This window comes from Chlamydotis macqueenii, chromosome 1, assembly GCF_036417535.1.
Source record: "Chlamydotis macqueenii isolate bChlMac1 chromosome 1, bChlMac1.mat, whole genome shotgun sequence".
In the NCBI taxonomy this organism is placed as follows: domain Eukaryota; kingdom Metazoa; phylum Chordata; class Aves; order Otidiformes; family Otididae; genus Chlamydotis; species Chlamydotis macqueenii.
This window is the reverse complement of record NC_141556.1, coordinates 74,346,296-74,372,137: the sequence shown is the minus strand read 5'-3', so window position 1 is coordinate 74,372,137 and position 25,842 is coordinate 74,346,296. Positions and strand designations below refer to the sequence as shown.

Here is a 25,842-nt window from a genome sequence, read left to right as displayed (position 1 = left end):
AGCTCCGGGAGCGGCCCCCGGGCCCGCCCGGCTTCTTTCGGTTCCGCAGGGCGAGGCGCTGGGCCGGGCTTCCACCAGCAGAATTACGGTAACAACGCTACGAGCCTTCGCGCTTCTTCATACCTTGATTACCCTGTTCCTCTGAGCAAATACAACCCTTGTATTCTTCACAGGCCATTTTCGACACATCTTGCTCACGTCATTCACGTTCTACTTCCTGTTCCATTTAGTCAGGAAAAAAAAAAAAAAAAAAAACCAAAACAAACCAACTCTTACAGGTATAATTGCATTCACTGAGTGAAGAGGTTAAAAAAAAAATAACATAAAAAAAAAGATGTGTTGCCCCCTATCAAAAGTTGCAATTTGGAAGAGACAATGTCAGAAGTTTTAATAAGCTGCAGCTCTCTTCTGCTAGCTGAAAACACCATGGAAATCAGAGTAGCCACTAATCACAGATTCATAAAATGGTTTGAGTTTGAAGGGACCTTAAAGATCATCTAGTTCCAATTGCCCTGCCATGGGCAGGGACACCTTCCACTAGATCAGGACACTGAAAGCCCCATCCAACCTGGCCTTGAACACTTCCACAGCTTCTCTGGACAACCTATTCCACTGCCTCATGACCCTCACAGTAAAGAATTTCTTCCTTATATCTAATCTAAACTTAAACTTTTTGAGTTTAAAGACATCATCCCTTGTCCTATCACTACATGCCCTTGTCAAAAGTTCCTCCCCAGCTTTCTTGTAGGCCCCCTTGAGGTACTGGAAGACCCCTATCAGGTCTCCCCGGAGCCTCCTCTTCTCCAGGCTGAACAGCCCCAACCCTCTCAGCCTGTCCTCATAAGAGAGGTGCTCCAGCCCTCTCATCATCTTCCTGGCCCTCCTCTGGACCCTCTCCAACTGGTCCATGTCCTTCTTATGTTGGGGACTCCAGAACTGGACACAGTACTCCAGGTGGGGTCTCACCAGAGTAGAGTAAATGGGCAGAATCACCTCCCTCAACCTGCTGGCGATGCTTCTTTGGATGCAGCTGGTATTCTGGACTTTGAGTGCACATTGCCAAATATGATGCTAAGACATCTTTTTTTTTTTTCCTAAACATATTGTCAGACCCAGTGAATAGTTTTTCAGCTTTCTATTAGACTAAAACTAACTTTATTTTTCACTAAATGCTCTTCTAAATCCAAAAGCTGTTCCAGGGTAAACTAATGAACATCAAGGTGACTCACTCAGCAGGAAGCTATTAACATAACAAGAAAGCACTGGATTGATTACTCACTAAGTACACAACACTACAGACCAGCAAGCTTCTCAAGGTCTTGAGGGCTGCCCCTCTGCTTGGTTTTTGGGATCTACTTCAGCCCCTTTCAAATCCTAGGCTGGGGAGAGAAGTTTCCTAACAGTAGGCAGTTGAGCCTTGTGACTTGGAGGAGGACAGCACTAAAAGAGGAAAGGACTTGGAGTTTATTAGTGAAGAACACCTGGGTCTTCAATAAGGATGACAGTTCATTAAGTAGCCTCATGCTGAACCCACTCTCAGTACTTGCTAGCATATAACCTGAGCATTCAAGCATGACAGACCACTGTAGCTTCCACACAGCATTTTTAAACACACATCCTTGCCAGGCTTGTTTCTCTGGATAAGAAAACCACTCCACTCTCTTATTGTACTGCTTTAGTTCTCATCCTTTTACAAAGACAGTAGTCATACAAGAACTGTCATGATCTCCCACACTTTGAAAACTGACTTGTCTGATTTTCATACTCCCCAAACTTAATCTTCTAACTTTTCCTTTAGCTTTTTTTTATTCACAGGAGGAATCTCACAGAAAAAGACAGCACAGTCTGGTTGTTGGTTTTTTGTAAGACATGTAACTGTCCTCTAGTTTCATCTTCCCACAGTATCTGTAAGTTTATTTTTAGAGCTCTCTCAGACAGTCAATTAAAGAGATATATTCAAGTGGTGTTGCTATCCACTCAGGCTTTAACAGGTAGACTTAGAAAAAAAAATGATTGTAAAATGACATTGTGAATGTTGTACATTATATTCCTTCTCAATTGTATTCCGCTAAAAAAAAAAGTCACACTTACTTCAAATTAAAAAGATGCTTTTTCCCCTAGGGATATAAACTCAAAATATGACCTGTGATTAGAAAGTCAGATTAAGGTCTTTTCTCTTTTTATATTTTTACCATCACTAGTAAAGATTCTGCACAGAGTAAGAGCACAAGTGGACCACTTAGATCTTCCATTTTTTGTGCTGGTCTCCTGACAATGCCATTCATGATATCTAGAAATAAAAGCCTATTAGGTCATTCCACTGTAACAACAAAGTTAACAACAATACTGTGCTTTTTTCCTGTAAATAAGGGTATAATGACTTCAGAACATGCAGAGAACAAGCGGATTAAATAGATTCTTTTTTATAGCATCCCTCTTCTCCTCCTAATTACATTTTCATGCCTCTCAACATATATCTGTACTCTTTTCACTGGGAACAAAGGTGACTCTGCTTGTCTTGGATGCCCATACCCTACTTTTTCTCACAATTTAGCAAGGCAGGGCATGTTTTGGGTATTTACCTTCAGTGTTTCTACCACCAACACAGACAAGTTGGCCTAGTATATGTAAAACATCCATAATAAAGCTTCTCTGTCTGGTACATCTCCAAGGTATACAGCCAAAAGCTATGACTGGGTTAACTGCACCAGGAGTCCTTTGCATACCCACTTGCAGAAGGAAGCTATTTGCCAAAACATAACAGGCAAATGCAGAAGAGCACCTGGGTTTAGAGGCCATGGCATACATGGTGGCATTAGCATCATGCGACCACATAAGGAATGATTGTTGTAACGATCATAATACAGCCCATGGGCCAGAGCTGGAAGCCATATTTCTGACCAGCCTCATGCTGTCACACTGAAAAGAGTACTTTCTGAGAAGCGTCTCTACCAAAGACAAATTGCACTTGTTTTGAAGGTTGGAGGCTAAGAGCAAGCAAAAGAGGAGGTGACGAGAAGGGCTCTTGTGCTATCTCCTGCCAAAAACATTGCTGACATCAGCAAACTTGACCTCTGTGCTTGCCCCTCAGATTAACAACCCTTGTTTGGTATGAAATAAGATCAGTTGGGCTGTCATCTTTGTTAAAGGCAAGAGTAGAGATAATCTGGATGGCCATAATAACTTTACTAAATCAGAGGCATCTTGTCGGGAGGATGGGAAAAACTTAGGAAAGGTAATGGTCCTTCTTGAGCTGGAGTGAAAGACCTGCAGGCTTTCATGACAGAATAGGCAACCTGGAAAAAAAAAGATATGGTCCAGCACAAGATTAGAAGTCCCTCAGCCCCTTGGATGCCTAGCAGAGCAAAAGCACTACATAAATCTGCCTAAAGAGTCTGATAATAGGGATCAGTTTTACTGTACAGAAGCTCAAACATGTAGTATCTTTTCCTTTCAAAATCACATTGGTTCATTTCAGAGTTAAATCCCAAAAGGAAACTTTACCAGAACTACTGAGTTTCATTGAGTTTTTGCATGAAAATCTTATAAGCCTATGAAATTCATAATCTTTCACAAACTAGATCAGGATTCAGTTGAAAACTTTTTGGATATTAATGAATTAATGGCCTGCATTTTTTGTTCACAACAAAGTCTAGTTGCAAAGCTTTCATTTAAGCAGTGGAAATTTTCACTAAGATTTCATTAAGCCTGAAGAGGATACTTGTAGATACAACTGACTGGCAGATACTGCACTCCAAATATTGCAGTGAAGTGAAGAGGAGGTTGTTTTACAACACTATGCTAAAGATAAATTAGCAATGATTCTGCATTAGAATTCAAAATGGGCAAGTCTTTCACATCGAATTTGGCAAAGCTACGGGTCACAGGCTACAATATTTTGTTTAAATCACTTCTCCCACTCCTACTTAAAATTCATCCAAATTCACTACATCAAAGAAACGCTACAGCTCCATTGAACTTGCAGTAATTTATATGTAACAGAACGCTACACAGAGCTACGAGCTCACCGAGTACCCAGATACCTCATCCCACAACAGAAGAAGAACAAAACCCATATGCTTCAGGGTAGGAGCCATGCTCTGCCACCTGCAGGGCTTGAGATTAAACGCCTCCTCAGACCTCTCAAGCCTCAGATATTACGAATGAGACTTACCCCCAACATCACATTCCCCTACCATGGTGCCATCAATATGCAAGTTAGTCATCCTCTCCCGCTTTAGGACTTTTAACCCCAAGTGCACTTGACTGATAAGCACAGAGGTGGTTAGAGAGAGAAGCTGCAGCGTGACTCCTACCACAGTCTTGTGCCCAGAGAAACCCCACAAAATGCCATTCCACGTGAGGCTGCAGCCTCGCCTCTCACAAATATCGCACACAGTCACATCCACTATCTCACAGTACAGTTAACTTCTCCACAAGCACCTCTCTGCCTCTTCCCACTGAGTGGCCCAGGGAATAGCTCCACGGAGTTTCATGTATTGGATCAGTAAAAGGTGGAGATACCCTTTCCAAGAGCATCACACAGCGGGATGCAAGATTTCAGGCAGCCAGCACTCTGCACTTCTCCCTTTCTCTCTGCTGCCATGCACAAGGAAGTACTCCAAAATGAAGACACGCAGGCAGGCAGACAGACAGAACGGTTTTAGCTGAGGCCTGTAGATCTGGTTGATATGAAAGCAGACCTCTAATGCAAAAGTCCACACCTTAGTCACATAAAAAAAAAATTTGTAATTCCTAACCAGAAGCATGTGTACTTACGGAGAAATATCAAGCTGTAACGTGGAGAGTTTTTAACAGAAATTTCACTGGTAGATACAATATTGACGGTTACTTCCAAAGTGCTGAATTATGTAATTTTATATTTGTATATATCACACACATATACCTATAAAGCGAGAGTATAACAACAAAAATGCAATTATAGACTGCAGTGATTGAGAATAAGCATTAAATAAGGAAAATTTTGATGAATCAAGCTAAAACAACAAGCTTCACAAATGAATGAAAAATACTGGTATGATTTTGCAATAAGCATAACAGAAGAGGAAGTTCTCATTGCTGATCTGGCAGATGAGGTAACGTCCTACTCGCTGATCAAACACCCAAGAGATTCTGACTTTCATTGTGTCTAAACACTAATGTAATTTCTATCCATTTGCACAGCCAGAGCGATGCTGTGTATCAACAAAGTAAAAAGCACCAAAGTAAAGAAGCTCAATCATTCAATTAAGAGCCCAAACAGCCATGGGGATGCAAATAGAAATTAAAATATTTTCTACACAAAATCTTTGGTTTTCTACAGTGAATTTTAAATTTAGGATAATGGCTAGCATTTCTCAGTATTTTGGTTGGAATCAGGATGTGTGTTGTATTTCATTCGTGTTTCGATTGTTCATGCGTTTCAATGAGTTGGTAAGGTAACGTATTTCATATGTCTTCTCTGCATGGCAGACCTACGTAATAAACTCTGAAAATCAATGTTTTAAGCTATAGTGATATATTTGGGTACTGCATCGTTTGATGGGCGAAGTCAGCAGTTCTATTCCCACATTTATACTTCTGGAGATGATAGAAATACGATATATTTTGGATGCAATAATGAGTTAGTAGAACTCATTACTGAGGTATGCTAAATGCTCCATCACAAAGAGTCTTTTGTATCCAGTTGCAGCAACTGTGCTGTAGCACAGTAACTGCAGCCTTGTAGCACTAACAAGCTGCAGCTGAAGCACTGCTACCACACCAGACTGAGAAATCACCAGATGAAACCCTACAGTGTGAGTTACTTGGTAGGTCAGGCTGGGTCATAAGGGTTCCTGCTGCCTTTGAGCCTGCTGGACTGGAGACAATGGCACAGGGCACTTTGTACCTGCAGGTGTCAAATTATCTGAAGAAAGATGCTAAGTAAGGGTGGCCAGTAGAATCACCATCATTATCGTCATCCATATGCTTGAGATCTGATCTGCAAGCATCCTTTCCATGGCACTGCAAACACAGGCAATGCGGATTCCAAATCCCAGAGAATCTATAAGCTGCAATACAGCCTCTGTCATAACTGATTTATTTTCTGTTCCCTCCTGCAGATAAAAGTTCCTATTCCCCATTCAAATGAAACTATCACAAATTATTCCTGACAAGTCGCAAAGGAGCAGGAAGAATATCAGTGCACGGTGTAAATGGCTCTTAACATACCGCCAAAGTAAAAAAAAAAAAAAAAAAAAAAAAAATCATTTTTCCTCAGCTCATCATTTTTGCAGATAGCTTTTTTTCTCCCTTGACTACGTAGCTAGACATCTGTTGAAGGCAAAAACAAAGATATAGCAATCAAAAGACAAATTTTAAAGTACAAAACTGTGTTTTTTAAATTTACTCCCTCTGACAGAAATTTGGAGTGCACTGCCAGCAAATGGTAGCTAGGCATATGTTAGTGAAATGAAAAACACCCCTGACAGTATAACTTCAGAGAAAATGCTTTTTGAAAGAGAACTTCCATGAATTCTGGTGGCAAGGATACTCATCAAAGCCACACACACACCTGTCACATTTTTGCAAGTTATACTGTATTTAGCTTAATTGAAACTACAACAGTAAATGGGATGTTGACCTATGTACCAGAAAATCAAAGAAACCTCCTAAATTTAAAAGTAAAAGGGCTGTTAAGTGACTGATTGGATTGCTGTCCAATCAGGAATGCTGCACATCTTAGATTTTCTGATTTACCCAAGTTTTAAGGAGACTTCAAAAATGAGACATACTCGGCCTACTAATGAGATATTTAACAAAATTATGCTATACAGTTTCCAAAAAATCTGATACATAGAGGATAAAAATAATATCAAATTCACTTTAAAATGCCACAGACAAATGTCATCACAATATGTTAACTGCAAATGGAATCGGGGTCGTTCTGCGGTCTAAAAGGATCAAAAAAATACACAGAAACAAAAGGAGAGAGAAAGAAAAAAAAAAAAATAAATTGATAATGTGCCTGTACTTTTAGATAATGGGTAGGGGAGAGGGCTAACAGGAGGGGATACTGCATCTTCAGAGGTGCAAGAAAAACGTAATTACAAAAATAGTGCAATGCCTTAATGGAGAACTTCCCAATGCAGGAAAATTCAGAAAATAAGTATCAGCAACAAGATTCTAACTATGAAGGATTAAAGAAAAGAAAATCATAATTCAGTTGAAGTTAGGTAAAGTCCGCCTAATCAAAACTCCTGACTGCCTGTGTAAGCCTTCTGCACTGTTTCCTTTGGACATGACAAACCACACATATTACCTATATCATATACGTTCACTGAACTGGAGTTCTGCTAACTTCTTGTTTCCCCATTCATAAAACAGAGAACAACAGTAAAATCTGTACTGTGGGGTCTGCAGAGAAAGAGTGGCCCAGCTAAGTTTGTCTTGCTTAATTAAAAAAAAAAAATTACCTCTCCTTACAAAGTTTGTTTTATCTGTGTTCATATACCTCCAAAGCCACAACAAGGCTATCAGAATAACAGGAGACCACTGTTACACAGTATTATCATGGAGGGAAAAAAAGGCATTTAGACAACAAAGGAACAGGCAACAGCAAAGCAACTGCAACCCCCATCTGCCACCAATCATTTTACAGTTGAAAAAATGACCATGAAAACCTGTAATACATTTCTAGCACACTTTGAATTTCACTCCAGGTGTGCAAATTACCCCAGTATCGGACTAATGGAGTAGGACTTACGTGGAAGGCGGTTGTCCCTTCTTTATGCAGGATTCAAATCCCTGCAGCAGGATAAAGCAGAGAAGCCAGAAGAGTTACACTGCTGTGAAACAGGTGCAAGATGAGATTCATGCTCCTCATCTTTATCGCTGCAATGACACTCTGTCTCTGAGGTCTACGATAAGCTGCATGAACTCTGCACAACAGGACAGCAGCCTAGAAAGCATTAATGGGGGCACCAATTAACCCCTTAACTGTGACTAAAAGGCCAACTAGAAAAGAGACACTAACAAAAAATTGAAGAATGGCAGCAGCAGGTAAGGAGGACTGAAGACTACCTGGGAGAGATCTCAGAGCCACAGATGAAAACGTGATGAGGAATGCTGAATAAAGAACTGAAGCAGCAGACCAGGGAGCTGTCAGCAATGGCTCGGTACAGGGTGCTTGGGCTGGAACCCAGGAGAAATACAGGCCGAGTTACTCAGACATTAAGAACTCATGAACAAGGCTCCCTCTGAACAGTCAAACCTAAGACTCAGCTTCTCATGTCTGGGGGTAACTTTATTCGTGTTGTTTAGCAGGAAAGAAGACAAAGGTCTTCTCTAGAAGAGAAGAGGACACTGATCCAAAAGTACACTGTAGATAGCAGATGTCTTTGACACAAACCAACACAAAAGTACACTGGAATGAGCGAGTTTTGAAAAACACTGATTTAGTCTCACCTTCTTACCTGTAACAGGATTAACCACAAATACATCTATAATATAGTGTACGTACTAGTTCACCTTACTTCTATATTATCACAACTTCTGCTGTTATCAGACAAAAGGTGTATTTACTGTGGTTTTACATTTTTTTCCCCCTTTCAGTCAGACACCAGCTCAAATTTCAGCTCAGGCATGGAAAGATGTTGCCTTAACTCACAAGCCAGAATTCTGCTCTTACAGACCTAAAGAGAAAGTGCCTATTATAAGAACATGTAATTTCTGAAATCAAGACCTCTGTTACGTCTCTTAGTAAATCAGGTTTGATTTTGATCTGCCTTGTACATTGTCAGCTCCATGGAGAAGCAAGGGTGACAGAGTCATGTAAAATTTTAGCACTTGACAAACGAATGAGATAAACCCTATTAAGCTGGCAACTCTAGTTAGGAGCAAGGCAACATACAATCCAACTTGCTTTTCTCAGAGCTTGTTCAGCTGCAAGGAATTACAGGAATGAAAACTTGCTTTTGTCAATGGGAAGATAAACTGTGGGGACACAAAAGAAGGGGCTCTGTTGAGTAAAAAGGTGCCATTTTTATAAGCTCATATTTCTGTAAATATGTGCAAGTTAAATGACTTGATAGAGCTAAACTCACAGAGAGCACGTTACACTAAATCTCACCAGCTCCCCTCAGCACTTTGCTGGAACCACCAAACCTGAGTCGGTAACAGCCATTATGGCCCCAGCCAGGTCAAGCTGGCCTTTCAGGTTACCTAACCCTAAACAAATATTACCCTCAACTAAAGCTGGCAAAGAGAATAAAATGCAAAGTTACACAAAGTGCAGAGCCAGCAGTAGCCACAAGTAGGGGAAATGAAAGAGGAAGGATAACCGGGACACAGTTCTTAACATGCATTGCACAAACCAAATCAGTGTGAAAATCAAGTTTACGTGGTTAACGAGTAATATTGGATGGAGGTAACTGGCATATCAAACTTCAGAGTGCTTGGAAAAATGGAAGGAAGGGCTCAAAGCTTATACTTTAAAAGAATAAAACCAGATATTATCTCTTGTATACCTAATTTCTGCGAATGAGGAGTTCTACTGCCATGTTCCTTGCTAGCAATGAAGCTAGTAGAAAGAATCTAATTTACACTGGAGAAGAACCACCCTGAATACTTCCTAACTTTGCCTCCACATTCTTCCTCTCTGATGAAAGACTACTCTTTGAAATCACAAAAAGCAAGTTTCTGATCTTCACTGGAAAAGTTGTCTGTTTTGTAGGCTTCACACAACACCAGGTTTCACAAAAGCATTCAGCCTTATAAGTGACCAGTGAGATCAGATATCGAACTTTAAAGAGAAACCATCATTGCTAATTATCACTACTTAGTTTTTCTCTACAACTTTCTCATCTCTCAGATGCTCTGTTCTCGAGTAACCAGATACTCAGTTTGAAAATCCCAAAACACAGGGACTGCTATGTTCATATACTGCCCTGAATATCACAGAGGCTCCATAGGTCTCTTCCTTTTACTTCACAGACGAAAAAACAGGGAATCGCGGTTCAGCATCTATACCTGTTTATCAAACAGGAAAAAGAGGTTTTGCAGTATTTCCTCCCCTCATAGTTGCCATGCAGAAAGCTTTATTTTAATTGTCTCCAGATACTTCTAGGCATAGATTTAACTGTGCAGTAACACCATACATAGAACTTGAATGACTGTAAAGTGCTTGAAGGAATTGCTATAAAGACCATCACACTCATACCAAGGATTATTTATCTTTGGCTCTCATTTCTTCTTCTGGCACAACAGCAGGTCACAGAATAGATCTGTGTAGCCTTTGCATTTATTGTCTCCTTTCACCTAAACTGCCTCTTATTGAGCCTAGTCCCGTTACTTAAATTTGCAGCATTGTTCCTGAATTACAGGCTATGGTGTGCATGTCAAGCCCTGCTGCAAGGGAAGGGAAGTGAGACAAGCCAGTGGGTTTCAGATTGAGGAAAAGGCTGGAGATGGTCTGGATAGAAGAGTGTCTATTAATGACTTGGCCTAAAAATAGGTTAGACAGTCCAAAATACACTACACATCCCCATTCTACATTCTTGTCATATTCACAACCTCGTTAAAAATCATCAGCAGTGAGAAAGCGTTGCGTGGTATTATTTTATACCCTGCAGGCAGGTGTGATTCAGTTTGGCTCTATCCGCTGAGAATAAAGACGTAAAATAGTAGCTCCATGCAAACTTCACTGTGTCCCCTGGAGAGGAGGCTCACCGCTGACAGCTTCTGTCTGTCTCCAGCTACTTTCAGTTTACTTAGCTGGAGAGATGGGCAACATTAGCCAACACAGACTGTCAGAGCTGTGATTGCACCACACAGAGATCTTACCCCAGAAAGAAGACACCTGAGCTCTGTTCCCTGTTCAGTCCTACAGACCAGTCAGCCTCACCTCTGTGCCTGGCAAGGTCATGGAGCAGATTCTCCTGGAAACCATGCTAAGGCACATGGAGAGCAAGGAGGTGGTTGGTGACAGCCAACACGGCTTCACCAAGGGCAGATCGTGCCTGACCAATTTGGTGGCCTTCTATGACAGGGTGACGGCATCGGTGGACAAGGGACGAGCAACTGACATCATCTACCTGGACTTGCGCAAAGTTTTTGACACTGTCCCGCATGACATCCTTCTCTCTAAACTAGAGAGACATGGGTTTGATGGACGGACCACTCGGTGGATAAGGAGTTGGCTGGATGGCCGCACTCAGAGAGTGATGGTCAACGGCTGAATGTCCATGTGGAGACCGGTCACGAGTGGCGTCCCTCAGGGGTCCGTGTTGGGCCCAGCCCTGTTCAACATCTTTGTTGGAGACATGGACAGTGGGATAGAGTGCACCCTCAGCAAGTTCGCCGACGACACCAAGTTGTGTGGTGCCGTCGACACGCTGGAAGGGAGGGATGCCATCCAGAGGGACCTGGACAGGCTGGAGAGGTGGGCCCGTGCCAACCTCATGAAGTTCAACCAGGCCAAGTGCAAGGTCCTGCACCTGGGTCATGGCAATCCCAGGCACAAATACAGGCTGGGCGGGGAATGGATTGAGAGCAGCCCTGAGGAAAAGGACTTGGGAGTGCTGGTGGATGAGAAGCTTAACATGAGCAGGCAATGCGCCCTTGCAGCCCAGAAGGCCAACCGCATCCTGGGCTGCATCAAGAGGAGCGTGGCCAGCAGGTTGAGGGAGGTGATTCTGCCCCTCTACTCTGCCCTGGTGAGACCCCACCTGGAGTACTGTGTCCAGTTCTGGAGCCCCCAACACAAGAAGGACATGGACCAGTTGGAGAAGGTCCAGAGGAGGGCCACGAAGATGATAAAAGGGCTGGAGCACCTCTCTTATGAGGACAGGCTGAGAGAGTTGGGGCTGTTCAGCCTGGAGAAGAGGAGGCTCTGGGGAGACCTGATAGCGGTCTTCCAGTACCTCAAGGGGGCCTACAAGAAAGATGGGGAAAGGCTGTTCACTAGGGCCTGTTGCGATAGGACGAGAAGTAATGGTTTTAAAATAGAGGGGGGTAGATTTAGATTAGAAATTAGGAAAAAAATTTTTACAATGCGAGTTATAGAACACTGGAACAGGTTGCCCAGAAAGGTGGTGGAGGCCCCATCTCTGGAAACGTTCAAGGCCAGGCTGGATGAGGCTCTGAGCAACCTGATCTGGTTGGGGATGTCCCTGCTCCTTGCAGGGGGGTTGGACTAGATGACCTTTGAAGGTCCCTTCCAACCCTAACCATTCTATGATTCTATGATTTTGGTTTGGTGTCATCCAATTGAGGGGCTACAACTGAAGGCCTTGTTCTCTTACAAGTGGTGCTTCTTGCCCGAGTACAGCAGGCAGAGGATGGAGCTAACAAGCATACTCCCAGTCACCACACGTGGCTGCTAGACATTCACCAGCTTACACTTGCAGCTAGGTATGACATGTATTTAACTAGATATCAAAAAAAAAAAAAAAAAAAAAAAAAAAAAATCAGTGAAACGATACAGTAAAGGTGAGTGAATAGGAATCCCCAAGCGAGCCGCCTGCCCATGCATACCATCGATGGTTGCCGTAATGCTAGTGTCATTATTATCACCTTCACTGCACTGAATTCTGTCCTTTGATCTCCATAGAAAAGCCTCATCACCATGGGACTTAATAGGTTGCAGACACTTTGGTCACACCCCATAAAACTGTAAGTAAGGAGACGTTACACACATAAGAAATTGGTCTATTAGCATCACATGGTACATTTATCCCTGTGTGACTGAATGGCTGACTAGACAGCCCCATCAGCACAAGACAGCCACACACTCGCAGTAAGACACCCATGCTTAAATTGTTCTATGAATCTAGACCTTGTCTTAAGACAAAATCCTAAGCCCAGACTTTTCAAGTACAGGATGTGAGGAATTATGCACTTCATCTGCTCACACTTAGCCATACAGCTCTTGTGCTAGAGAGACTGGTTAGGGTCCTAGTAGTGCTAGGAGTGCTACGCTATTATTAATAGAATTGAATTCCAAGAGCTGTTTCACATCAGGCTGTTCGGATCACAACCTTTACTCCTCCACACCAAGATGGATAGTTTCTAAAGAAAATTTCTCTGTCCCTTTCCTCATAAAGGCACATTCTGTGGGCAAAAGGAAAAGCCAGCCCGCCCCATCATGTATAATTTTTGTTCTTCACTTATCATGCAACTCTCTTGCCAGAGAATGAAGGTACTCAAATAAACCTCCATGACTTGGGAGTTCCCAGAAAACATTTGAGGTCTCACAGAGCTAATATTTGGGATATAATTTAGGTAATTTCCTCCTGATCAAATGATTGTCTAGAACCCAGTGTCTTTCATCTGAACCTTCTAAAATTGGAGATCATTAGGCCAGCACATTTTACATTAAGAAAAACACAGCCATTGGAGATTGAGCTTCCATGAGGCAATATTCACATAGCTCTACTGCAGCCACCATGCTAGCATGCAGAAGCCTTGAACCTGCACCCTAACCCTGCTCACAGGATTTTATAACTGACTTTCAGCTTGTAGATCAAGGGCTCACTTAGGAAAGCGCACAGAATTGTACTGACAACACTGTACCTCACATGAAAATATCCTGCGGATGCCTGTAGCAGTCTTCCTGAGGTTGATGGACTGCATTCAAGTCAGCGAGCCTAAGCCACGGTCTTAGGCTTAAGTATTCCTTCTTCAAATCACCTGCTAATTCAGGTATGCAAGTTGCTCTGCTCTAAAACATACCTAGACCAGCACTGCCAACTGTCACCAGCCCCAAATGTCCACAGTTCACAGAATTGTGTAAGACAGTCTTTAAAAAATAAATTAAAAAAATTAAGAAGGAAAAAAAAAAACAAAACAAAAAACAAAACAAAAAAAAAGCCAAAAAAAAAAACCAAAAAAAAAAAAAACCAAACCAGATACCATCTCCACACTGGAAAGAACTATTTCCTTGTGCATTTGGGATCACAGGTATATGACCCAAGGCCAAGGCCGTTAAATATCATATCCTGACTCATTTCAGCTGGAAAGACACCAGCACCTTCAGTTATCTTGCCTTTGCCTGCCACTACAGACTACTCCTTTAGCCACCACACAAAAAACAGTCACCTCAGATTGGTAGTTATTGGCCAGCAGACAATCAGCAGCACAGATTTAATTGTTACATTTTTCCCTAAAGACTTTGAAAAAGCATAAGCTTTGCTGATCAAGAAGGAAAAAAACAGCCTGAATTCTTGTTCTGAGTAACAGCAAGTTTAACAGTACTTCACCTGGATGTCCGGCATCCCAGGACTGATCCGACGCATCCCAATGTAAGAAAACCACTACTGTGTTATTTTCCCAATGTCCAAAACATAATTCGGAAGCCAATGCCTGCTTCATGGGAATGATTCAGATGATAAGTGTTGTTCCAGAAGAGAACCACAGACCTCCCCTTCCATGCCGTATCAGGTTATAAGGACTCTAAATCAACAATGCCTGGCTACGTAAATCAATTCCAGAACTGTAATACAGCAGGTTTCTTATTAAATGTAAAGCTGGGCTTACACTCCCCTCCTAAGCAAGACGACATAAAGGATCTTTTGAAAGTCACTATATAATCCTCCTACAAGATTTGTAACCATGCTACTCCTTCTTAATAGCTTCTGCAGTGGTGTAACCTTCCCAGACTTTCTTCAAGCCTCCAGACTCTGCTAAGCCACACTTCCACTCATATTTAGGAATATCTGGGAGAAGAGGGGGGGCTGCGTCTTTCCTGCAAGTGAAATACTTTCTGAACATAATCTGATATCCTGCCACACACCAGTAAAATTTACATGAGCCAAATCAAGAAACAAAACGACTGTAAGAAAAATAGAAGTATGGAATATTTCAACAATTCCTGCTCATTCTTCTGCCAGGTGGTAAGTGCCAGGCATGAAAGGCAACCAAACATAAGCCTCAAATAAGCCAATTATGGTATTAAGCCTATTTTAGAATTATTTCACAAAAAAAAAAAAGCTAACTACCAAATACAATAAAGTAATGTAATGCTATCTGATCGCTGAATAATTCAGATATGTAGTCACATATATGGCAAAAAGGCTATAAACTGAACAAGATTACTCTTAATAATAAAATTCATACATAAGAAAGGCTACCAGGTGGCCAGGATGTAACACTAACTTCCAAAGAAGCAAAGGTCTCACTGTACCTGTAGGTGGAAGTCTTGGTATATTAAAGAGTTCACTACCAGAAAATACCCTGCATGGAGAAAGAACCTCCTTTTAGCATCTTGTCAGTTATATAAAGCTACAATAAAACAAACAAAACAAATCTGTGTTGCCTTTGGGCAGACTAAAGCCAACTCTTATTTCTAGTTTTGTACCCTCAGCCAGGCAGCTCACGTGCCCTGTAGTTACTCAGAAGTCCCCTCTTCCTATAGCTTGTCATCTGTGAGCACTTCCTTTAATTGTTCTTCTGCTTACAACATTTCTTCCTTGTAAAGCAGCAATTTTATGTCCCCATAAAGCAGACAAACACTGACTAAAAAGCCCATAAAATTCCCAGGGCAGTAGTACAGCCTCTCCAGCTGTCTTGGCCCGTGCTGCTCGCTTCCTCTTTGGCTTCAGCCTTTTTGCTCTGTACTTTACAGCATAACATCTGTAGTTGTGACTTCTAGGTACCATCAAAAACATTACTTGAGGTAGAAAATTTGGTTGTGCAGCTAACGAGTAGAAACACAAACTAGCCTATAGTGCTGCAAGATGCTCCCTGCCGCTGCCCCTGACCCATCACTCAGCCTTGTCCATGTTTCCAGCTCTGCTCTGACCTCTTCACGTTCAGCGGCTGCTGCACACATAGGCTTGCATTTCACCAGTCAGTGTCCCTTCTGTCTTAGGTGGCTCCACAACAATCCCACAGGATTTTATACTTTTTTTAGTACTTCTCAGTATCCATAACAATGCAGAAGCCAGACCACATTAACTCTTCCACACCCTCCTGCCTCCAAAATCCCAAACAGAGGTGGGACTGATCTATAGGGCTTTTTTTTAATGCTCAAAGCCATGAGGATCTGTCTGGCAAAGGTACTGGTGTGTGCTTGGATCAGCTCTTGTGTTACCTAGGAAAGAGAGTGATTGACGCTCAATCCCTTCAGATTTGAAACAGAAATGCTGAATTAGGGCAGTCATTCCTCTTCCTCTGCCTGCGGGCCAAACTGACACTTCACAGCCAGATCTAGTTCTTCTCTTCCTCTCTGTTACATTTGGAAAGGTCAGCATCTATTTATATATTTGCACTGACTGAGATAAAGCCAATTTGGCATGTGCATTATTGCAGATAAACACCAGAAAATCAGGCTCACCAAGGACAGTCTAGCTGAATAGCTTGGCTGAAGACATTTTAGCAAGCCTAGAAAGACCAAAGCACACATCCGATGATCAACAGGGACAGAAAGCCACTCCTTGGTCTGTTTTAACTCACTTTAGCAAGAGCATGTTGCCCATCCTCTAGTTAATTACTTCAAACTATAAACATTGCATCTCAGTCTTTTTAGCACAAATTTGATTTTCACCATCCAGCATGCTTGCATCTTGTCTATATGGAGTAGTTTCAGATGGACTATGGCTTTTGCTTAACTGACCAGATAAAACAAATGATGCCCTACTCCAGCTCTGCTAACAGGCTGCACAATTCGGTCCAATTACAAAAGTCTCAATTGGTCAGTATGCAACCTAAGTGAGGGTAGGGGTTTCACTTAACTAAATATTAAGTCAGATTTTTTATCACTCTGATGCCAGCGGCTAGGGATTATCCAGGACTGAAGGGAAGACATGCTCCAAAAGAGCAAAATTCATCAGGTCTCTACAGATAATGTTTCATATCCAAATTTATGAAAGGCACTTTACGATACAATTGCTCTTTTCAGTTTCATTCCTAACAGGTAGATGTCACTTCACAATATATAACTACCTCTTCACCTTTTAGTATACAATGTTTTCCATGTTTGCAATAACTAATGTTAATTACATTTTCATTTTTAATAAATATATGTAGCCCCAATCAAGAACACAGTTTGCATTACAATATGCTTGGAGGGAAGGCAGGGGGAGGGAAGCGGGGAGAGAGGAAAGAAGGAAGAAAAGAAATGGGAACAGCACCAAAAAATTCCCGCCAAATCCTAATTAAATACAACTCAAAAAAAGTCAGGGAGGTACCATTTAGACAGTAGAATTGATGGAAATAAATAGAACGGTTGTTCAATAAACGCTAGGTTTGCAGGCACTTCATGTGCCTGCCCAAAACATCGGGGAAAAAAAAAAAATCAGGACACATATGATAGCCAATATTTTAATGTATTTCTCCAAGCTCCTATTACTTACAGAGCTTTACTGAGAATAGAGTACTTCAGTAAGTTAGACTGATAGCAAAAATTAACAGTGCTTCCAAAGTCAACACCAAAGGCAATAATTTCATGCCTCCTGGCAACGCTGCAGTCCATCAAATCCTAACCCATTTCATTTCAGGTGGCTTCTCATTTTATACACAATTTTTGTACCACCTGGGTGAAAAATCAGTCCAAATAATACACAGTGCTTGCCCTAAGCAAGTTAACATTGTCCTCTTAATGGGGTTCACATTCTTTATACAGCTGTAGCTTCACATTCCACCCTGTGTCTGTGCACTAGCCACGCTCCTACCTAACCCTTCCCAGCACTTGCTGTTCCGAGACCTCACCTTTTACTGGAATCAAACCACCATTTTCTTCCTCAGGATGAGCATGTTTTTCCTGTAATCCTTGTCATGCAAAAAGGGGAAAAGCCTGCAGACTCTACATCAAACTCCCTTTCAAAATCTGAATTATTTCCCTGAAATAATTACAAATTATTCTACTAGCTGCAGGCTCTAACTGTAAAACAAGAATTTGCTTTGACATAGCACAAGTACCAGCATCAGAAAAGGACATGATAAAATCTCTGGCCAAATGAGGAATGTTGTGAGCAATCAAGAAAAATTAAACAAGCTCCCAGAATCTAACAGGTATAAAACCCATTAATTACATAGCACAACCGTAAAATCATTCACTGTTACCCAATACAACATTCACCCTGATAACCCCGAAAATGTCAGAGAATGCCTCCATCTCCATCTTAGGGAGAGCAATTAACTTTTTCTCTGCCTTTATATTAAGGACAGGAATTTAAACTCTAATTAATAATTTGAAAAATACTGCCTTTCTCCTCATCACAAGGTAGCCAGAAACAGCTGCCAGCTTTCCCAGATTTATTTGTAGCTTGAAGCTATTTCCTTTGGATTTCTCAAACATAATTTGTGATGACTATTCATGAGAAGCTCATTGCAAGCAGCCATTCTTCTAACTGACAGCATTTTGCAGGTGAAACTTTAAAAGGGATTTGGAGCAGCTGGGGAATCATATTTTAGTAATTTGAAATAATTTACTGGTACAAAAAGTGTCTAACTGCTTCAGGTGAAACACAATAAAACCAGAAAACTTTTCAATGAGTTATTTTATTTTGTCAAATTAAAAAGCTGAAGCTTAACATCTGAAATTTCTTTTGAAATGCATTCACTCCTCTGTCCTCTAAAATAATGCTTTACATGGCAAAGTGGAAAGTTCCACTTGATTTAACTATTTCTTTAACCTTTTGGGGGAAGAGGAAAGGAGACTTCAGAAATTCACCTCAGTTCTTCCTTGCTGTAACAAGCAACAAAAGTCAATTACTTGCATAAACCCTCACTGGGGTGAGCGGTTTTTCTCCTCTAACAGCAAAGATAATCTGAAATTTGCTTTTGAATCTGTGAGGAAGAAAAAAGATAGGAAGGAGTGCAAAATTATTTCAGAAAGTGTTTGAAACTAGGGCTTGTTTTATTCTCTTAACTCAAAAGCAGATAGTGTTAGTTCATGCTTCTCTCACATGGTTTTGAGTTACATCCCAGCTACTCCTGTGGTTACTTATAGCATCTAAAAATTACTGCAGGAATATATGGAAGTCTGGTTTCTTCCATTCTAGTCAGACAGTAAAGGGTGGAAAATACTAGTCATGTCTCTTGTTGTGCCTCAGTACAACACAACAGGCCCAGAATTGTATGGCTAAACTTCCATGCTGAAGAGCAAGGAGGGTATATGTCTCTGTCCCATCAAGGACAGGACTCCGAACACTCACCAACACACAGTTCCATTTTCTGTATAATAGTCAGACCGCAAAGGAGAGGAAATACATTTACAAGTTACCCATGGCCTTTACTGACCAACCTGAGGCATGGCAGCCCGGCTATTCAGAGGTTTATCCAACCATGCCGCTGATCTCCACTGCAGTAGGGTCACCTGCATCTCAGGTGAACTCTCAGTGCCTCCAGCTACGTATCAGAATTACTAGCTAATACTGAAACTTCAAGTCTATATGACTTTAGAAAAGTGGTAGGTAAGCAGCACGAATAACCTCTTCTTAATATTAAACTACAGCTAAAGCTATAAGCAGGCTCTCAGTTTTTGTCTCCTAAGAGTGGGAAATAATGCTGTAGATTACAGCAAGTAAAACAACAAAGCTGCTGTCAACAAAGCTGCTGTCCACCTCCTCCAGGCTCAGCAGAGGTGCATCCGGACGAAGAAAAAGTCGGGCAAAAAGGCCAGGAGGCCCGCATGGATGAGCAAGGAGCTCCTGGACCAACTGAAAGTAAAGAAGGAAGCCTATAGAGGGTGGAAACGGAGACAGGTAGCCTGGGAGGTCTACAAAGAGGCTGCGCGAGTGGCCAGGGATCAGGTGAGGAAGGCCAAAGCCCTGACAGAACTGAATCTGGCCAGGGATATAAAAAGCAACAAGAAAAGCTCCTATAGGTATGTAGGGGACAAAAGAAAGTCCAAGGAGAATGTAGACCCCCTCCGGAAGGAAACTGGTGTCCTGGTTACCCAGACCATGGAGAAGGCTGAGGTACTTAATGACTTTTTTGCCTCAGTCTTCACCGATAAGAGCTCTTGTCCCACCACCCAAGCTGTAGAAGGCGCAAGCAGGGACTGCGAGGATGAAGAACTGCCGACTGTACTCAAAGAGCAGGTTCGGGATCATCTGAGGAACTTAAAGGTGCACAAGTCTATGGGACCCAATGAGATCCATCCGTGGGTCCTGAGGGAACTGGCGGATGAAGTTGCCAAGCCACCGGCCATCATATTTGAGAAATCGTGGCAGCCTGGTGAGGTCCCCGATGACTGGAAGAGAGGGAACATAACCCCAGTTTTTAAAAAGGGGAATAAGGAAGACGCAGGTAACTACAGGCCGGTCAGCCTCACCTCTGTGCCTGGCAAGGTCATGGAGCAGATTCTCCTGGAAACCATGCTAAGGCACATGGAGAGCAAGGAGGTGGTTGGTGACAGCCAACATGGCTTCACCAAGGGCAGATTGTGCCTGACCAATTTGGTGGCCTTCTATGATGGGGTGACAGCATCGGTGGACAAGGGACGAGCAACGGATATCATCTATCTGGACTTGTGCAAAGCTTTTGACACTGTCCCGCACGACATCCTTCTCTCTAAACTAGAGAGACATGGGTTTGATGGACGGACCACTCGGTGGATAAGGAGTTGGCTGGATGGCCGCACTCAGAGAGTGATGGTTAACGGCTGAATGTCCATGTGGAGACCAGTCACGAGTGGCGTCCCTCAGGGGTCCGTGCTGGGCCCAGCCCTGTTCAACATCTTTGTTTGCGACATGGACAGTGGGATAGAGTGCACCCTCAGCAAGTTCACCGATGAGACCAAGTTGTGTGGTGCCGTCGACACGCTGGAAGGGAGGGATGCCATCCAGAGGGACCTGGACAGGCTGGAGAGGTGGGCCCATGCCAACCTCATGAAGTTCAACCAGGCCAAGTGCAAGGTCCTGCACCTGGGTCATGGCAATCCCAAGCACAAATACAGGCTGGGCGGAGAATGGATTGAGAGCAGCCCTGAGGAGAAGGACTTGGGAGTGCTGGTGGATGAGAAGCTCAACATGAGCAGGCAATGCGCCCTTGTGGCCCAGAAGGCCAACCGCATCCTGGGTTGCATCAAGAGGAGCGTGGCCAGCAGGTCGAGGGAGGTGATTCTCCCCCTCTACTCTGCCCTGGTGAGACCCCACCTGGAGTACTGTGTCCAGTTCTGGAGCCCCCAACACAAGAAGGACATGGACCAGTTGGAGAAGGTCCAGAAGAGGGCCACGAAGATGATAAAAGGGCTGGAGCACCTCTCTTATGAGGACAGGCTGAGAGAGTTGGGGCTGTTCAGCCTGGAGAAGAGGAGGCTCCAGGGAGACCTTATAGTGGCCTTCCAGTACCTCAAGGGGGCCTACAAGAAAGGCGGGGAAAGGCTGTTCACTAGGGCCTGTTGTGATAGGACGAGGGGTAATGGTTTCAAAATAGAGGGGTGTAGATTTAGATTGGATATTAGGAAAAAAATTTTTACAGTACGAGTTGTAGAACATTGGAACAGGTTGCCCAGAGAGATGGTGGATGCCCCATTCCTGGAAACGTTCAAGGCCAGGCTGGATGAGGCTCTGAGCAACCTGATCTAGTCGGGGATGTCCCTGCTCCTTGCAGGGGGGTTGGACTAGACGACCTTTGAAGGTCCCTTCCAACCCTAGCCATTCTATGATTCTATTCTAAATGCCTGATTTTAAATGAAATTACATGCCATTATTAAATAGCTCCAGACAATACGACTGTAGTATGTGTTGGGAGATGAGATGCAGATGGGATGCCTGCCCCCACTGCATGCTAGGCCATCTTCTGTGATAAGCCACTTCCTGCCCTGCATCTTCCCCTGACCGTTAAGTAGTGACAATAAGTCATCAGCAGTTTCTCTCCAGGATGGGAAGGATGGTACAGTTTGTGAACTATTTCATTTCTGTTTAAAAAAAATAATAATAATTCTAGTAAGGAGCCACTTCCAGCAGCTGGAATTGTTGGTTCATGCAAAACTCTGCAACTTCAAATTTTGTTCTCATAAACTGAAATGAAACACTGAATGACTATTTCCACATAATGGCTTTTTTCTTTTGCAAATTTCTCCTTCAGCCAGTCAAAAACTTAAAAGAGGAGGAAGAATACATGCAATCAAGCCAAGTCTAAGGAAAAAAAAGCTAGCAACGGAGCTGATTAAAAAAAAAAAAATCAGATTAAATATTACATTCAAAAGTGGTAAAATGAAATGCCGTAACACCACCAAAAACTTTTATCCTTTTCACTTCAAAGAAAAAGTGGAAAACCGATGAACTGATAGTAAATTTACATTTTGATGAATAGCATTTTTATTGGAAAAGCAGTTCGTCAGAAAATGGTGAACCAGTTGTAAGAACTTTATCTACAGATTACTCAGAAGAAAAATATTCTATTTTATATTGTTCACACTCAAAAATAAGTGACATTTTATGTATTAATTTCTGAAATACTTACATTATTTTTGTGTGCCTCCACTGATGCATAGCCAACTTATTCTATGCCATAAAATACAGCAAGTTTCCTATTTAGTTTTGAGTTACTTTATCCTATAAGTTAATAACTGATTCAGGACTGAGAAACATTCTGCAAGCACAAAATAGCTCAAGCCCAGCACATGGATGTGGATGGAAACTTTTTTATTTATTCCGGAGGAAATACTTTTTCGATTATATCAACATAGCTGCAGCCATTTACATTCCTGTTACATCCCCTGAGCATTTGTGGTAGTTAAGCCCCACTTGGGACCAAGGTACGCAGTCACTCACTCACTCTCCCTGTCCTCCAAGGGAATGGGGGAGAGATATTATAACAAAAAGCTTTAGGTTTGAGATAAGGACAAAGGGAGAACATTCAAGTTACTGTTAGGGGCAAAACAGACTTGACTTTGGGAAAATGATTTCAATTTATTAATAATACAACCAAAGCAGAATAATGAGAGAGAGAGAACAAAAACAAATTCCCCTGACTCCTCCCGGGCTTAACTTCATTTCCTTTCTCCCTCCACAAGTGGCACAAGGGGGTGAACAGGGAATGGGGGTTACGGTCAGTTCATCATACATTGTTTTCTGCTGCTCCTTCCTCCTTGGGAGAACTCCTCCTCACATTCCTCCCCTCCAACGTGGGATCCCTCCCACAGGCTGCAGTCCTCCATGAACTGCTCCAGTGTCCTGGAGCAGTTTCCACGGTCCTTTTCCACGGGGTGCAGTCCCTCAGAAATGGCTGCCCCAGCACAGGCCCTCCACGAGCCACAGCCTCTTTCAGGCATCCGCCTGCCCTGACATGGGGTCCTCCACGGGCTGCAGGTGGATCTCTGCTCCTCCATGGGCCTCCGTGGGCTGCAGGGGGACAGCCTGCTCCACCATGGGCTGCAGGGGAATCTTGTCAGGAGCTGCATTACTCCTCCCCCTCCTTCTTCACTGACCTTGGCATCTGCAGCCATTCCTCTCACAATAAATTCCTCCCCATCAGCTCAGGCAGATGTCTCCCAGGTTCTCTTCACATCTCCTCTCGTCACTTCTCTCAGCCAGGCCCGGCCAGGCCGAGTTGGGCCCAGACGGCCACCCGGTCAGAGGCCAGAGGGGGAGGGTGCAAGGCTCACACCTCCCCCTCTCTGCCCCTGCTTCTGCTTCTTCACTTCTTTTTTGGGGGTTTGGTTTTTTTTTTTGTTGTTATTGTATTTTCCCCTTCTTAAATACGTTATCACAGAGGCATTATTGCTGTCACCAGCTGTCTCAGCCCTGGCCAGCCACAGATCTGCCCTAGACCCGTCTGGGTCCACCAGACAGGGGAAACTTCTATCAGCTTCTCACAGAAGCTGCCACTGTAGGCCCCCCTGCTAAGCAAAACTAGCACAGCATTTCAGAGTATTACTCATATTTTATGACTGGTGTTAAGCTTCTGGATACTTTTGAAAGGAATATTCATCTTCACAAAAATCGCCTGCCGGTTGCTAGCAAGCTAATAGACACCATTCTTCAAAGTAGAAGCCTGAAAAATTTAGGCAAGTATTTTTCTTGAAACAGAGAGGTAGAAAAATACTTTGTTTAAGAATTTACTGCACATATATCTTCCCAGGCTTTTAAGCTTAGCAGGATTTCACCTGATAAAGGTTTACAAAATTCCTTTGGGCAAAAAGCATAGGAATAACTCATCACATGAGAGGCAGTACTACTTGCAAGAAAAAAGGGAGTAGCAGCAAGTAGCACTTGTCAGAAATTAACTACCCGTCAATTCGTTAAAGGAATAGCATTTCTGGCACTGGTCCTAAAGCTGCTTTCTAGTATTGTTCTAGTGTTGGAAAATCGTAAAAATTCACCTTTTCCACCACCACCACTACAACAGCATCCAGCCCTCTTCTTTGCATCCTGACCGGCAAGCCTGAGGGATACTGAAGTCCCAACTCCTTAGCTCATGTTGTCCCTCAGCAGTTTGTCTCTCCAGGGCTTCCCAGATCCTCACTACCGATCCAGTCAACTGACAAACTTTGTGGACAGGTTTTGGGATCCTAGGAACCACTGCAGTCCTGAGACTGTGATGTCTCTCTAACCATCATTTATCTCTCTGAAGGAGCCTATCCAGTACTTCACTCTTTTCTGAGAGGAGGTAGGATACCACTGTGGCCAGGCAGAGTACTAGGTTTTAATCCAAGGAAAACAAAATTTGAAATCTCAAATCCACCACAAAATAGAGGGAATATCCCTGTGCCTGCCCAAGTGGGGTTTTTTGGAAACATTGGAAAGTATGGACACATTTTGAGCAGTTGCTGCCAATATCTTTGTGTGGTACAAAGTCCACAGCTCTGCCAAAGATTTCCATTTTCTCCAATAAACACTGCAATATTGTTACAACAAATCATACTAATCATCATAAAAAAATATTTATAGCTATTACTCCGCAATGCACCATAAAAGTTCTACTAGTCTCAAAGCCAGAGAAAGAAATTTACTCCAGCCAGGCAGCCCCTTTCCAACTGTACTGCAGGAAAAAACCTGCCATCCACGTTTCAGCATCAACTTGTTTGTTGAGCTGGCAGGGACACAGCAGCTGGGGACCAGCTTGAGGGAGACAGAGGTCCCTTAATCGCTTCATTGCAACCAGCACAGTTGAGTGACAAGACAGCGGACTGGCAGCCTAAACAAGACACTGCTCCACTGGATGATGTGTTAACAGAGAGTGGCTGTTCCCATCTCCTCTTCCTCCACTAAAGGAAACTCACTCAAAGTCATAATTCTGTTGTTGAGATCTGAAAACTGTTTTTTTTTAAAAAAACTAACCTTTTCAATGTTTTATTTGCAGGATGAGTTTATCAAGTAAGAACTCTGGTACATGTTTAACTAAAACAGCAACAAATTAAAAGCCTGGCGTGAATGACTCAACACTGACTGGGAGGCTTAATACAAACCTGGGCCTTCAATTTAAGAAATTAAAGTAACATGTAAATCAGTTAATACATCTAGATGTTTGGCTTTCTTTAAACATGTAGCCACATAAAACATCTCTCCTTCCACATACAAAACTCAATATAATAAACTCATTATTTAACATCAGTTCATATATTAACTAAAAATACAAGAAGCATAAATCAGTATTACAAATTCCCAGCGCTCAAAAACCATGCACTTAACCCAAAACACCTTTGCTGAACAACAACAAACCACTTCTAATATTCAAAACAGCAAGAATCGACAAAGTCATCGGCTTCTGTTATCGAGCTCACGTTGCTTTCCATCAATAAACTTCATTAACTTGGAAGTAACTTGGACACCTTCACACAAAGCACTGTTACATCAACAGATCTGAACTGAAGCAACCCTAGACAAGGGATGGTGCTCCCAGTAAGTGTGATCACTGACTGAAATGCAGCAATCACCTTTTTAAAAACAGTCACAACTTAGCATTTTAAAA

At 42.6% G+C, this 25,842-nt stretch overlaps 1 protein-coding gene across 1 annotated transcript in view; it reads right to left on the bottom strand.

Moving 5' to 3' along the window:
* ST8SIA1 (ST8 alpha-N-acetyl-neuraminide alpha-2,8-sialyltransferase 1) overlaps positions 1-25,842 on the bottom strand; it is a 130,636-nt gene that overhangs the window by 67,569 nt on the left and 37,225 nt on the right. The window lies entirely within an intron of this gene.